At 47.3% G+C, this 13,893-nt stretch overlaps 1 protein-coding gene across 11 annotated transcripts in view; it reads left to right on the top strand.

Moving 5' to 3' along the window:
• The first annotated feature begins 608 nt into the window (after positions 1–608).
• The window catches only part of AP2M1 (adaptor related protein complex 2 subunit mu 1), a 43,170-nt gene continuing 29,885 nt past the window's right edge, over positions 609–13,893 (top strand). For 2 of the 11 annotated variants that reach the window (XM_037908476.2, XM_037908481.2), the window contains exon 1: positions 609–725. The gene's annotated coding sequence lies outside the window, so the exon portion shown is untranslated. Of the gene's footprint in view, positions 726–925; positions 947–1,620; positions 1,745–6,291; positions 6,405–11,133; positions 11,226–13,115; positions 13,178–13,893 lie in introns of those variants that run through there. The other 9 variants (XM_043522079.1, XM_043522082.1, XM_037908477.2 and 6 more) reach the window with 9 other exon arrangements.

Below are 13,893 nucleotides of genomic sequence, written 5' to 3' on the forward strand. Positions count from 1 at the left end.
TCCCAGCCGTCAGGCAAGTGCCAGCAGGGCTTTGGCTGGGAGGGATCCTATAAGCTTGGGAGTGGCATTAAAGTGTCTGAGCCGATGGGGCTCCCCACCCCGACCCTTGGAGACAGTCACAGATGCCATGTGGCCCCTGCTGCCCCATCCCACTGCTCACTGCGGGCCGGAGCTGCTTGGTGCCATGTTCACTGTGGCCCGCAGGCTCTGACATGGGCTCTAGGAATAAGGGGGTGCCTCCTATCCCGCCATGACAGAGCCTCATCGCCACAGCCCCACCCTCACCATCTGGATTTGGGGGATATTTCTTTTCCCCAACCTCGGGCTCGAACTCAGCCCGCTGGCGCTGTCCATCTTCAGGGACTACAAGCCCCAGCATGCAACGCCCCCTCCTGGAGGTCCACGGTCTCCGTCGCGGCAGTCTGGCCGGAGAGACTACAAATCCCAGTATGCAGTGCGAGTGGCTTCTGACGCTACTCGGATCAAGCTATCGCGGTGCATCCTGGGACATGAAGTTTTCGCCTCCCCGATCTGCGCGCTTCTCCCTTCCCGCCCCCGCGCCCTCCTGCAGGCGCATGCGCAGAGGCTGCTGGGCGGGGGTTGGGCATGCGCAGAGGCGGCGGCTCTGCAGTAATGGGGGGGGCGCTTTAGGGCGGGGGAGTAGCCGCCATCTTGGGGACTGGGCGGAGAGAGGGCGCGAGAGCGAGCCGAGGCGGCACTGGCAGGTGAGGCCGGGCAGCGGCTGCTGGGGCGCGGCGGGGCCCTCCTTTGCCCCGGGCTGCCCTGGGTGGGGGCCCGTTGTCTGGGCGGGTGCCTCATCTCAGGGGCCCTGTGGGCCGGGATAGGGGGCGATCTCCCGTCCCGTCCTGTCCGGTCCGGGCGGGGCGGGCACCCCCCTCCGGAGCCCTCGGGGCGTGGGTCACAGCCTGCCCTGCCTGGAAGCGAGGTGCTGCCCTGGGGGCCGGCTTAGCGAGCTCCCGCCTTCCCCGGTGTCCTGTGGCGGGCGCCGGCTTGGCATGGGCTGGGCTCGGTCCCTACAGCTCCCCCCCGCGATGTCTGGGAGGGGGTACCATGGGGGAATAGACCCCGTCTCTAGGGGCTGGGGGGAATAGACCCCGTCTCTAGGGGCTGGGGGGAATAGACCCCGTCTCTAGGGGCTGGGGGGAATAGACCCCGTCTCTAGGGGCTGGGGGGAATAGACCCCGTCTCTATCTGGGGTGGGTGTGATACCCTGTATTTTTCTGGGGGACGACGACATAGACCCTATGCCTGAGAGGGTGGGTACGAGGGAGGACTTGTATTCTGGTCGGGGGGAGTAGACCCTGTATCTCCGCAGGCGTGTGCAAGAGAGGGGTGATGTATGGGCGGGGGGAAATAGACTCGGTATTTGGGAAGGGGGTGTGAGGGAGAGACCCTGTATCTGGGTTTCTTGTTTCATCATTTTTCCTAACCCACTGCTTTAGAGCAGGAAGTCTGATGGCTCCTTGCTTGGCTCACCCCTGACCTGGGAGAAGCTGTGAGGAAAAGAATCTTTCTAGCCTTGGCTTGGGGCGGGTGGGAGTTTGGCTTGCAGCTACAAATGCCTTGTGTTTGGACTAACAAATGTTGCGCTAACCAGTACCTGGCTGGGTCAGCACTTGGTGGGAGACTCCCAAGGAGAAAACAAGTACTGCAGGAACTGGTGTGGGTGGCTCTTCTCCTATGTCAGCGTACAACCCATTGCTCCGCTGTGATACTGAGTATGGTAAGAGGCATTATGCTCAAGGGAAGGATACAACCAAGGTCCTGTGTTTACTGTAATCTTCTGACCCTTTGCTATGCTTTGCAGGCCACTTTTCCTTTTGTAATTGGGCTATTATCTTGTGCATCCTGTGTAAATTCTAGTCTGGCTCCCTAAAAATCTCCTGCAGTTCCTGTTGGATAGAATTATTTCTTTCTTGTGTAGGGAGGGTTCCTGGGCAGCTGTTAAACAGCTGTGGTGCTCCCCCTCTGAACTGCATAGTGGTGAGTCAAAGATATTGAGAGCTAAATGCTAATATCTGTAGTCTGTACTCTCCAGAATGCACATAGACTCTGCTCTCACCTAGTGATGAGGATATTTGACACCTCTCTTCAAATGCTAAAGCACTGTTTCTGTGGGGTACCAGTTGGTTATTGGTGATCCATCGGAAACACCTGTCATGGCAACAAAACTGTTATGAGTCATCTTAGCATCAGTTATGCAGCTGAAAGTCCTTGAGTGAAATGGGAATTAAATCAGGATATGTAGAGCTTTCTTGAAGGTGGTGTGGTGTAATCTAACATGACATGTTAAAGTGAGCAAAGGCCTCATAGGTGGATCAGGAGTATCCCTTCCCCAAAATTATCTGCATTATTGATGTAAGCATGAATTAGTTGGCTCATGGATTGCAGCTTCTTTCTGTAAAGCCTACTGGGCTGAGGCATTATGTAGCTCTGGTAACTGTAAAGTGTTGTTCTGAGGTTGAAAATGGGGCCCTTTTCACACAGCTCGTCCACTGCATTCCCATTTCCTTTCTTTGGGCTTTTGAATTCTGTACAATTGCAGGAAACCCAGTGTCTGTTTATCAGGCAATGTAGTTGGCTTCTCTCCCCACTTGGAAGCTAATCTTCTCTGATCTCTTTCCTATTTTAAGCTGTAGGCTTTTTGATCTCCGCTCTTATCCCCTCTGCACCATAGACTGCTGTCAAACTTTACCCTTCGGCTGCCCAAAATCAGAACTTGGAACCTTTCCAGGTAGGGAAACCTGAATGCTTTGTGCATTCCAAATGTCTGGGATATTAGGGGCCCTTCTTATTGAGCGCACATTCTGTGTAGTTACAGGCTGTGTTTACACTGAAGAGCCTGTGTTGGCATAGCTATGCTGGCATAGGCCCCTAATGTAGCATGCACCAGTAGAAGTTTTTTTTGCTTGTGTAGGAATGCTACCTCCCCAAATGACATTAGCTATGCCGTCAGAAAGAAGCACTCTTCTGTTAGCCTAGATGCATCTACTCTGGGGGGTTTGTTGGCATAGCTGTATTGATGGGGTGGGTGGGTTTTGCACACTCTTGGCTGATATAACTATGCCGATATAAGTTTAAAATGTAGACTAAGCCACAGCCTCTTATTAGAAAAGATTTACTTGGGCTCCTTAAGAAGTAGAGCTGATGCCATTCTGATCAATTAGCAGGAGCAACATTACTTGTCCCTGCAAGCTTTGTTAGCAGTCTGGTCTCTCATCTGGTGTGATGCTACCAAACTGCCCTTTCTCTAATTTTTTGTGTATGTTGCTTTGGTAGAAGGCAGCATTGCTTCTCTTGTGTTGTAAGGGCTCCATCACTGGTAACTAGTACCTCAGTGTTGTCAGTTTCTTGGAGCCACAGTTTGTCAAAGTTTCCTTTCAGGGCGGTTGAGGAGATCTCCGTTGAAAAAGATGAGGAAACCTCTCTGCCCAGGGATGCCCAGAATGGCACATTTAGAATTTCTCTGTTATAAAAGATAATGGACCCCTGGGGTTATGGATGGCTTGCAGCATGAGTTGTTGAGAAGTAAATGACTGGAAATGTGGTGTGTTGGTGTTGGAATGAAAAAACATCTCTTCTCTCTTAGACTAAGGATGAACAAAGAATAGTTCAGGGTGCTAAATGCATCAGAAAGACTTGTACTGTACAGCCTGCAGCTTCATTTCTCTTTAATACAGACAGGTGACCAACAGAGACTATAGGTCCCAGTAAGCAGCATTTCATCTTGATCCCAGCAGGAGAGCAACTAATCTAAAAGCATGCTGGGACCCAGGACTCCAAAATATGCTTGTTCACTTAGCAATGGCAATAGGACACTTTCCCTGGTGAGTCGGGGGGCCAAAACCATCAGTTTTCTGAAGTCTAAGCTTTCACTTAAACCCTAAAACTAATTTTCTAGCTTTTAATCTTCCAAGGGGGATGGAATGCAACTCATTTTCATGAGATGTTAGTACCTCTTTCTGCTTCTCAGAGCTTTGTCAAGCAACAGCAGTGAGAAATGAAAGACTTGACTGTTACTGAGAACCCTAAAAGCAGCAATGAAACTCAGCTGTTCACTTAACACTGGTGGTTGGAAAACTTATGAGCAGCAGTGGAGGGAGAAAACATCAAAATCGGAGGCTAAAGAGGGGTAGGATATTGAGAATCTATTTTCCCACATCTCCAGGCAGCAGTCTAGAGCAGAGAGAAGCAGAAAGCTCTTTATCCCTGGAAGTAGTGCTTCAAATGGACATGCTCTGTCCACAGGCTGATTATATGAAACATGGCACCCTCAAGTGAGAGAGAAATCCCAGTACTCTTTCCCTCCTGCCTGCTCTGAGGACTTATTGAGCTGGACTTAAAACCAGGGTATTGTCCCTGAAACTCCAGTGGTGGTCACCTTTGTCCTGAAACTGTTGTCAGTAGCTACTGGTGTGGTGCTCTGCTCTTGTTTGATAAGTCAGCTGCGTGCGTGTTCCCTCTGTGTGCTGCCCCAGCTCTGTGCAGATAGCTAACACAGCAGACTCTGAGAAAACCCGCAAAAACCACAGACTCTAGTAAGGTATGAAGGAACCCGAGCCAGGTTTATTGTCAAATGAAGCACAGTAATAGTTCCCTGTAGACTCTACAGGGCATACTACGAATTTGTGCTCCCTGGCAATGGACACAGCTCAGTCAGTGGCAGGACACTCCACTGCCCCCTAGACTGGACAAAGATGTGCGCTCCCGGACCTACTTTTATACAGTTGCAGGACAGATTACTCGTAGTTCAGACGAATCTATCCATGTTGTCCTTTTGACCCTGTCTTTAAGATGCACCTGCCTGTTTCTTGTTATGTCTGTGGAGTGTTCTGATGCTGTCTTGGCCCAGGTTCCTCTCATTAGCACTTGTGTGTGTGCATGTGCTTCTAACAACCTTTTCTTGCCAACTTCTGTGAGTGGGACCTGTCTCTGGCTCACAGCCCAGCTTTGCTTAACACTGCCTGGAAGTACTTTGGTTCAGGCTTCAGGCCTCAGACTGGGGCTCTGATACAAGAGTTAGTTTCTGTAGTAAGAGGAGGCCCTGAAACAATCTCTTGCTGGGTTTAGGCATCCGTATTCGTAAGGGCAGCTGCTGTCTGTTCCCTCACCATAAACCAAGTGCAGCTCATGAACTGCTTAGAGGGCCACATTAGGTACTTGCCAGGAAAGTTTGGGGGCTTGAGTATTAGTTTGTCAGCTGCTTTATGGCCTGTAGGGTGGCATTGTCTGATCTGATAATACCAACTCTAACCAGAAAGTAATTGGCTTACTAAGCAACCTCATTTTGCTTAACTCAGATCTGTGAATTAATCCTCTTCCTCTTTCAGTCACTGTCACACTTGTACTGGGCTTCAAGAGCAATCTGCTTTACCATGTAATGCTTTATGCAATTCTGAATTCCTGCATCGGTGGCAGTTGGGGGTTGCTTGTGACTCATTCCTGTAGATATATTGCTACTCAGAGGGAACGTTTTCCTGGATTCTTCCTAGGGCTGTTCTCCTCTAGATGCTGCTGGGTCTTGGGCTGCTTAGTCAGATAAAGCTTATTAATATTCAGGAACCTCACTCATTGCTTGGAAATCATAGCTCAAACCAATTTAGTAGGCTACTAAATATACACAAAATGGTATGGGCAGTGAACAGCAGACCAGATTAGGTGATGGCTGGTGAAAAGCAGTGCTGTGTAAGTATCATACATACCGAGGAAATAGTTACTCTTCAGCTTTCATGCATTTTCATCCATGTGCAATTTGTGCTGGGGAAGGGTACTGGCTTGGGAGCCATGGAGACTGAGCTACTCTTAGCTGGAGTAGGTACAGCCAGGGTAAGGGCAGTGCAAGCTTTTCCAGTACCATGGGCTCCCACCAGGGTGCCGCATTCCTCACCCAGCCAAACTTCTTATTGGCTTCTAGGAACTGGACTGAAACTACCAACTTGTTTTACAAAGGGGCTGTTGCACATCACTGGAGTGACTTGGTGGGTATTGCATTCATCTACCAAGTCTTGACCTTTTCCTTTCTGGCAGCTGTTGGGTAAGGCAGCCAGATAAACTATGCTTCAAATGCTGCTCTGATCACCTACAACAGTGGTTTTCAAACTTTTAGCATATCCCTTTCCAAATAATGTAGTTTACCGCATACCCCTATCTGAGATACGGTCATAATATACCTATGATTAGATTTCCAAGTCTTACTCAATAAAATGTGGTATCTGCCATTGCAGGATTTTTCTCTCATACCACTGATGTAGAGCTCATGTACCCCTATAGGTACGCACACCCTCGTTTGAAAAGCGCTGACCTACATCAGACAAGAACCCGTTTGCTTTGACAAACTGCTGCTACCTGCTATCCTTCTCCTTTGGTGGAGGGACATCTTAATAGTAAGGACTAGCACGTGTGTCCATGGCTGGCAGCCCATAATGTCTTCCTTAAAGATAGGTGGTAGCACGACTGGAAATATGCAAAGACTTCAACCTTTCTCTGCTAATGCTGCACTAATAGAGTACTTTGGGGTTTCTGGTTATGCTGGGTGGTGATAGCTGTACCTTTGTTATGGTGATGAGGACCACATAGGATCTGAATAGAACAGAATTCCTGTCCTGCTTACAGATTTGCTTTAAGACTACAATTTCAAAGGTGTAGTGAGGGTGCAGCACAGAGAAGCTTAGCTATCCTCTACGTCAGTTTTTTATGGCAGGAGGCTGGGCTCAGAATTTTAGCAGAGATGTTTTACACATCTTCCCTGAGGAGAGGAGTTCTCTGAAGTCAGCCAGTGAGAATACAAGTTAGCCCATTAGCTTTATGACAGAAATGTGTATTGGCATGTGCTTGCTTTAGGAAAGTCCATGGTAGTTTCCATAATAGTAGGATACAATAACAGCCTTAATGACACTTGTGTGTTTTTTTTTCTCCTGGAAAGAGGAGGAACACATCTTCTGGCAAGTTTTGAACTTGTAGCTTCTGCAGATATGTTCCCTCTTACTCAGGTGATGGCAAGAAACTGCTGAGATTAGGGTTTAGAGGGGTGGTTCCCAACCTATGTACCATTGTGGGCTGCATATGCAGCTATCTGGGTTAGGCTGCATCCACACAATACTACCTGTATGGCCCTGAGGATGTCTAATGGGTTGCAGCTGTGTGCTGATTAGGCTGCCAAGCAGCTTGTGGGTTGAGAACCACTGGTTTAGAGCCTGGAATTGAGAGTGAGTTGAAAGCTGCTAGTTTCTTCCTAGAGAAATGGAGGGAATTAGTGTACTGAATGGTGGTGTCTTCATTTTTGGTCTGCTATAAGAGGGGTGTATGTGTTGGGGTGCCCTCAGGATGGGGAAGTTGGGGGGGAGGAGTAGGGTATGAAGCTGCAAGTGGGTTGCGGGGGGTTAGGAGTGCCTGTCAGCACCACATTTTCCCTCCCTGATCCCTTTGGCCTGGCCTGGCTGGCTGGTGGTGTGGAAATGACACTCTCAGACCTGTCTCAGGCTGCTGATTGTGGGCTAGAGGGGGATGTGTTTCACAGTGGGTGGGTGGGGGTGGAGGGGAATAGGATAAATGGTGACCTGTAGCCCTGGGAAGGGTAGGGACCCCCATCTGTGAGTTGGAAATCTGGTGGTCTTAGCCCTTCTCCTTCCTCCATGTGTTAGCTGGGGTACTAATGCCCCAGTGAGGGGATGTGAACACCTACTGAGACAAGTGAAGCAGTTCACACCTCTGAGCTATTGTTGGTCTGTAGTCTTCTCCATTGGGTGTTGTGGTCAGACATCTCAATGAAATGAAGGGGATCACTTCACACCTCTCTGATCCACCTTTGCTGCAGATGTTTGTGTAGAGCCTTTCCCCAATATATTAGGCTCAGATCTGGGGAAGAACCAGGCTGTGCTGGGAAAGTAGAGACGGATGACAAGATTGTGAAGGGGCTAAAACACACCAGTACAGTCTTTGGCAGGGGTAATGGGCAAGAAGGAGCCAGGAGAAGTGGGAGGAGGCAGGGGAGCATAGGGTATACTGAGATCACTTTTCAAAAACAAGGACCTTTAAATGCAGAGTTAAGTTTGCCCAGTGGGGCCTTGTGCCCTTCCAGACCATGGAAAGTGGCTAAACTGAAAAGTCTAAAACAGTAGTACAAAGCTAAGGTACACGCCATCCCTCCCCCACTGGAGCTGGCAGTGACCACTAGGAAAATTTCAGTAAGAGTGTTGCAACAGTTAATAAATCACCCAAGTAAGTGGTGGATTTTCCCCCCTCCTGATCGCATCAAATCTAGAATGAATGCTTTACTGGAAGTTAATTTGAGACTGACTAAAGCATTAGGCTTAATACAGATTAATTTCCTGTTTAACACAGACAAGAGAATTTAGATCTAGTCTAATGGGCCTTTCTGGCCTTAACAATCTATAAGTAGATATGAAGGACTAAGAACATTCCATTATGTTCCCCACCTTTGAATTCCAGCACTTTTCTGGATCCATTCAGCTGTGTTCACTGTTGGGTGTAGTTGTACTGAATTGTAGAGGGATTAGTTGGAGTATCTCTGCCAAGTAACTTGCTGTTAACTGTAAGGGATGGTAAGTCTCTAGCCATGTGTTGGGTCTGAAGATTTGAGAAGGATCTGGTTCCTGTTGAGCACTGCTGTACAGAAACTGACATGTGACTGACCCACAAAACTCATGTGATTTAACAGAGTAAGGCTATGTTTACGCTGTGAACGCTATTGTGGCAGTGATGCAGTTATGCTGTTATAGTGCTCATAGCATAGGTGCTTCCCACATCAACAGAAGCAGTTCTTCTGTTGATGTAGGTAATCCACCTCTCTGAGCATCGGTGGATAGGTTGGTGGAAGAATTCTTCTATCATCCTAGCCATGTCTAAATCGGGGGGTGAGGTAGGCTTGACTATGGGGCTTGAGTGTGTGTGTGTGTGTGAGTGAATTTTTTCACACCTCTAAGTGATATAGCTAGGTCAATCTAAATTTCAGGTATAGACCCAGGCCTAAGTGTTCCTTCAGACCGAGCCTATTGTCACGGTACCTGTTGGAGACTAGAATAAACACATCTGTACTGTAGCTGGGCGGTGGGGGGAGGCGAGGATTGTAAAATCGTTACAGAACACGCAGTTCTAGGTTCAGGCTTGTCTCACACAACAGTGGTAACTGCATTCACAGTAGCAGACTGGAACTGCATTTTCACAGCTCTTTTTCTTCAGGTAAAAGGTCTCCTTAATCTGCTTCTGATGGAGCATAAAGCCTAGGTAGCCTTTGCTTCAAGTTTCTTCAGGATAAATAACTTATATTGTAGGTTGTTAAAGCTCAAGAGTTGAGCCATTAATCTTGCACCTCTCTTGGGTGCTAAATCTGAGGAAGTATAGAGCCTGCATAGGCCAAGCTACCTTGAAAAGCCTGAAAGTGTAAAGAGGAGAACAGAACGTTAGTAGCTCAAGGCTGATTGTTTCCCAGTAACTGGATTGCTCATTCTGACTGAGTCATTCTGCTTTGTGCATAGCAGCTTGCTTCAATTCCATTTTGGATTTTTATTAAGGGGGCCTCCTGATTCCAACAACTATGAGTCACAAAATATAGCAATGTTTCAGTTAACTAAACTGTTCCCTGCATTTTTTAACCACTACATGCTGTTTGTGCTTTACAGCCCACTTATTTACTTATGGCAAAAGGCATGAAAGCTTTTAAGCTCTTGTGCAGACACATCCCATGGTTCTAAGCAGGACTGTCCAGTAGTTAAGGCACTGACCTTTGACACAGGAGATCTGGGTTCATTTCCCTGCTGTGCCACAGACTTCCTGAACTTGAGCAAGCCACAGTAGTCTCCTTCTTGGTTCCTCTTCTGTAATATGGAAAGAATGCTTCCCTACCTTGCAGGGATGTTGTGAGGTTAAATACGCTAAAGATTGCATGGCACTCTGACCTAGTAGTAATGGGGCTATATAGGGATCATAGATAGGAAAACTAAGATCTATAATCCACCAAACAGCTTTGTGTAGTGTTTGGATAACATGGTGGCAGAACTGCCTAAATACTGTCTGTGCTACAGCCTTCACCATTGCTGCCACCAGTAGAGCTGCACTGGTGTTGGATTATGGGTCCGAGTTTCTCTAGTGTAGTGAAGGCTGCTGACGTTTTGACTAAGATGACAAGCTAATAAGTATCTAGGATTCTTACTAACCAAATGGAATGTTTCACTGTACAAAGACAAGTGAGAACCTAAGGCCATCAATGTGAATATTTCAGACAAATGAAGGTGTTGGTCAGAAAATTACATGAATGGCTGTTGGTTAGACTTCAGCAGTCTTCTGGGAGGGTGTGATTTGCGTTTCATATCAAGAACCCTTGTATTGCGTGATATTTGCTATGTTCAAGGCCTTGAAAAACGTGTCATGGACTGTGGAATCTGGTCTTTTGTGTGCTTCTACCCTAACCCTATACTATACAGACTTCACATGGGAGACCAGTGTTCCTCAAACTGAGGGTCCTGACCCAAAAGGGGATTGCGGGGTGGGTGAGTGGTCATAAGATTATTTTGCGGGGGGGGGGGGATCACAGTATTGCCACCCTTACTTCTGCTTTGCCTTCAGAGCTGGGTGGCCAAAGGGCTGCAGCTGCTGACCGAGGGCCCAGCTCTGAGGGAGCAGCACAGAAGTAAGGGTGGCAATACCAGGCCATCCTTCCTTCTGTGCTGCTGCTGGCAGCGGCTCTGCCTTCAGAACTGAGCTCCCAGCTGCCACTCTCTGGCTGCCCAGCTCTGAAGACAGCACCGCTGCCAGCAGCAGTGCAGAAGTAAGGGTTGCAGTGCCGCAACCTCCCTACAATAACCTTGAGACCTCTCCACAACTCCTTTCTTGAGTCAGGACCCCTACAATTACAACACCGTGAAATTTCAGATTTAAATATCTGAAATCATTAAATTTACAATTTTTAAAATCCAGTGAGCATGAGATTGACCAAAGTGGGCCCTGAATTTGGTAGGGCCCTAGCTACATTGTATCTGGTCCTGATGCTCATCAAAACAGGTGTTTTTCCTTTGGCAAGCTAAAAATAGTCTAATCTTAAATCATATTGAATTCCTGAAAGGGAGATTATTTTTAAGGCTGGGATGTTCTTTCTAGGAAATTTATTGAAGGCAGGATGAGGAGAGACTTCTGACATGAGCTGTGGAGAGAGCTGTTTGTTTTATGTGATCTACCTTCATGCAAATTACGTAAGCATCTAGGAATGTCTCTGTAGTCCACTGAATCAGTGTTTTTAATATGATGGAGAAACTTTGCTTTGTCTGTTCTACGTTCAGAGTCTCTACTGTAAAACACAACATACTCTTGTCTTGATTGCATATTAAGTAACAGTAAAAGTACATGAAGTGGATAACAAGGAGCACTAGCCAGATTAATAGCAATTGGACTAATCTTGCCAGCATGTTGCAAAAGGTTTATCCTAGTGTATTCAAACACCTGACTTTGTGTTCCGAAGTTGTGCAGTTGAGCCACAAGTATGAATAACAGTGGACATAAACTTCGTAACTTGACCATGGCTATCTAGCAGTACTAATGTAGAAGTATCCCAGTGCTAACTAAAAATGTTAATCTTCTGAACAGCATAGTTCAGTGGTTTTCAAACTGCAGGTCTCGGCACCACTGACCGGGCCGCTAAAAGTCCTGTTGACGGTGCTGCCTGGCTAAGGCAGGCTAGTTCCTACCTGTTGTGACACTGTGCTGTGCCCCAGACGCGGCCAGCAGCAGGCCCAGCTCCTAGGCAGGGGGCCACAGGTCTCTGCACATTGCCCCCACCCTGAGCACCAGCTTTGCACTTCCGTTGGTCAGGAACTGGCCAATGGGAGCTGGGCGGGGGGGGGGGGGTGTGCCTGTGGGCAAGAGACATATGGGCTGCTTGTGAACCTCGGCCTAGGAGCTGGACCTGCTGCTGGCTGCTTCCAGGGCACAGTGTGGTCCGCGGTGCCAGGACAGGCAGGAAGCATGCCTTAGCATCCCTGCTGTGCTGTTGACCAGGAGCCGCCTGAGGTAAAGCCCGCACCCCAATCCCCTGACCAAGCCCTGAGCTCTGTCCCAAACCCAGAGCCCCTTACTGCACTCCAAACCCCGCATTGCCTGCACCCTATTCCCCTGCCCAGCCGTGAGACCCCCGCCCCCCAAGCCCCTCATCACCAGCTCCATTGGGTCGCGGGCATCAACAATTTTCTTCAACTGGGTCGCCAGAAAAAAGGTTTGAAAACCACTGGTATAGTTTATAGGCTCTACATCCCAGTAGGCAGGGTTCTGTTACCTTGCTAAAGATATCAGGCCTATGGATACTGTGACTTCCAAAGGCTGTATTTCAAAGCATGTTGCATGTAGCCTACTGATGGTACTGTAGCTGCCCATTGAGACAGTAATGGGCAGAACAGATATTCTGTTAATAGCCAAGTTAGAGAGATCATGAGCTAGTGGACATGGCACAGGAATTGTAAGCATCCTGGCTTTTCTGACTTAATGTGGCCTTGAGTCACTCATCCTGTTTTTGAATCATACCACCTTGCTGCTTGGCAGCTGAAGCTTGTTTGTACATACCTTGAATATGTGATGTACTAAGTATTATCACTGCATCACTATCAGAACTCTGCTAGCTTATAAAGGCATGGGTTTAAAAACAAGGAACTTCCATACCAGATCAGACTAACCCACTAAGTCCAAAAACCTCTGTCACTTGATGCTTCAGGATATGTAAGTAACTCAAGTAGAAAAGTATATAAGAATAGCATGTCCACAGGGAAAATGTCTTAATAGAGAATGCCTTTGAGCATGATGTGTTACATTTTATTCCAAGTCATAATGTCTTTTACCCCATAAGAATGCCTAATCTTTCTAGAAATCTGCCCAACTTTTCTCCTGCTTGCGACCGTGTAGCAGTTAGTTCCCTAGGCTAAAACTGCGTTGAGTAAATGTTTCCTCTTTTTAAAAATGTGTTGGCTTTTTGAATTTGAATATTACTTTGAGCATAGATAATACATGACTCAGTACCATTTGCTATCTTGTATGTTCTTCCACTTATGGCTTGATTTTTATTTATTTATTTTTTAAAAAATCTCTCTCCGTGGAAGTCTTGTCGTGCTTCCAGTTGTACTTGGCGTCTCTAGACCCCTCTGTTCCTGATCCCCTTGAGGTAAGCAGGGGACAAAATAGTTCAGCTTCTTTTCTTGGTGTGTTCTAGGAACACCACGTACATATAGTTCAGTATCTTCTTCCATTTGTTGCTTCTTGCTATCCTTTACTTATTTTGGATGGGTGGGAAGAACAGCATGTGGCCATTGGTTAACCAAGTGTAGAGCTGTGAAATACTTGCATATTGACATTCTTGTGACTGCTTGTGAGGGTCCTGTCTGCTATCATCTTTGCTGTACTACTCTCTGGACTAAGCCACAAGAGCAGCTGTTAGAATAAATACTATGACTTGAAGGAGCTAATTGAGTGAAGAGGGCAAACAACTGCATTGCAGAAACTGGATCTGTATTAAAGCAGCTGTCTGTCATAGATAAAAGCTGTCTTCAGTCTGGCAACCTCTTAGTGGCTGTGAGGCCAGTAAGCACACATGAGGATTCACTGGCAAATAGCTGATCTTGGCTGTTCTGTGGAGGGAAAAACCCTTGATCACTTTTCTCAGAGAACAAATAGTTTGGAAACTTGAAGGGTCACGAACAAGTGCAGAGTAGAATCTAGGGTCATCAAAGTTACGTAACTCTCTCCTTGCTGAACTTCCATTCTCTGCACTATTGTACTTTGAGTGCAAAGTGGAGGCTTTGATAAGGATGAAGAAGGCCATGGCTGGCAGCTAGACATCTTTTTAACTTATTGTGTCATTAGTGTAGGTGGTAGAATTCT

Source organism: Chelonia mydas, chromosome 9, assembly GCF_015237465.2.
Source record: "Chelonia mydas isolate rCheMyd1 chromosome 9, rCheMyd1.pri.v2, whole genome shotgun sequence".
NCBI lineage: Eukaryota > Metazoa > Chordata > Testudines > Cheloniidae > Chelonia > Chelonia mydas.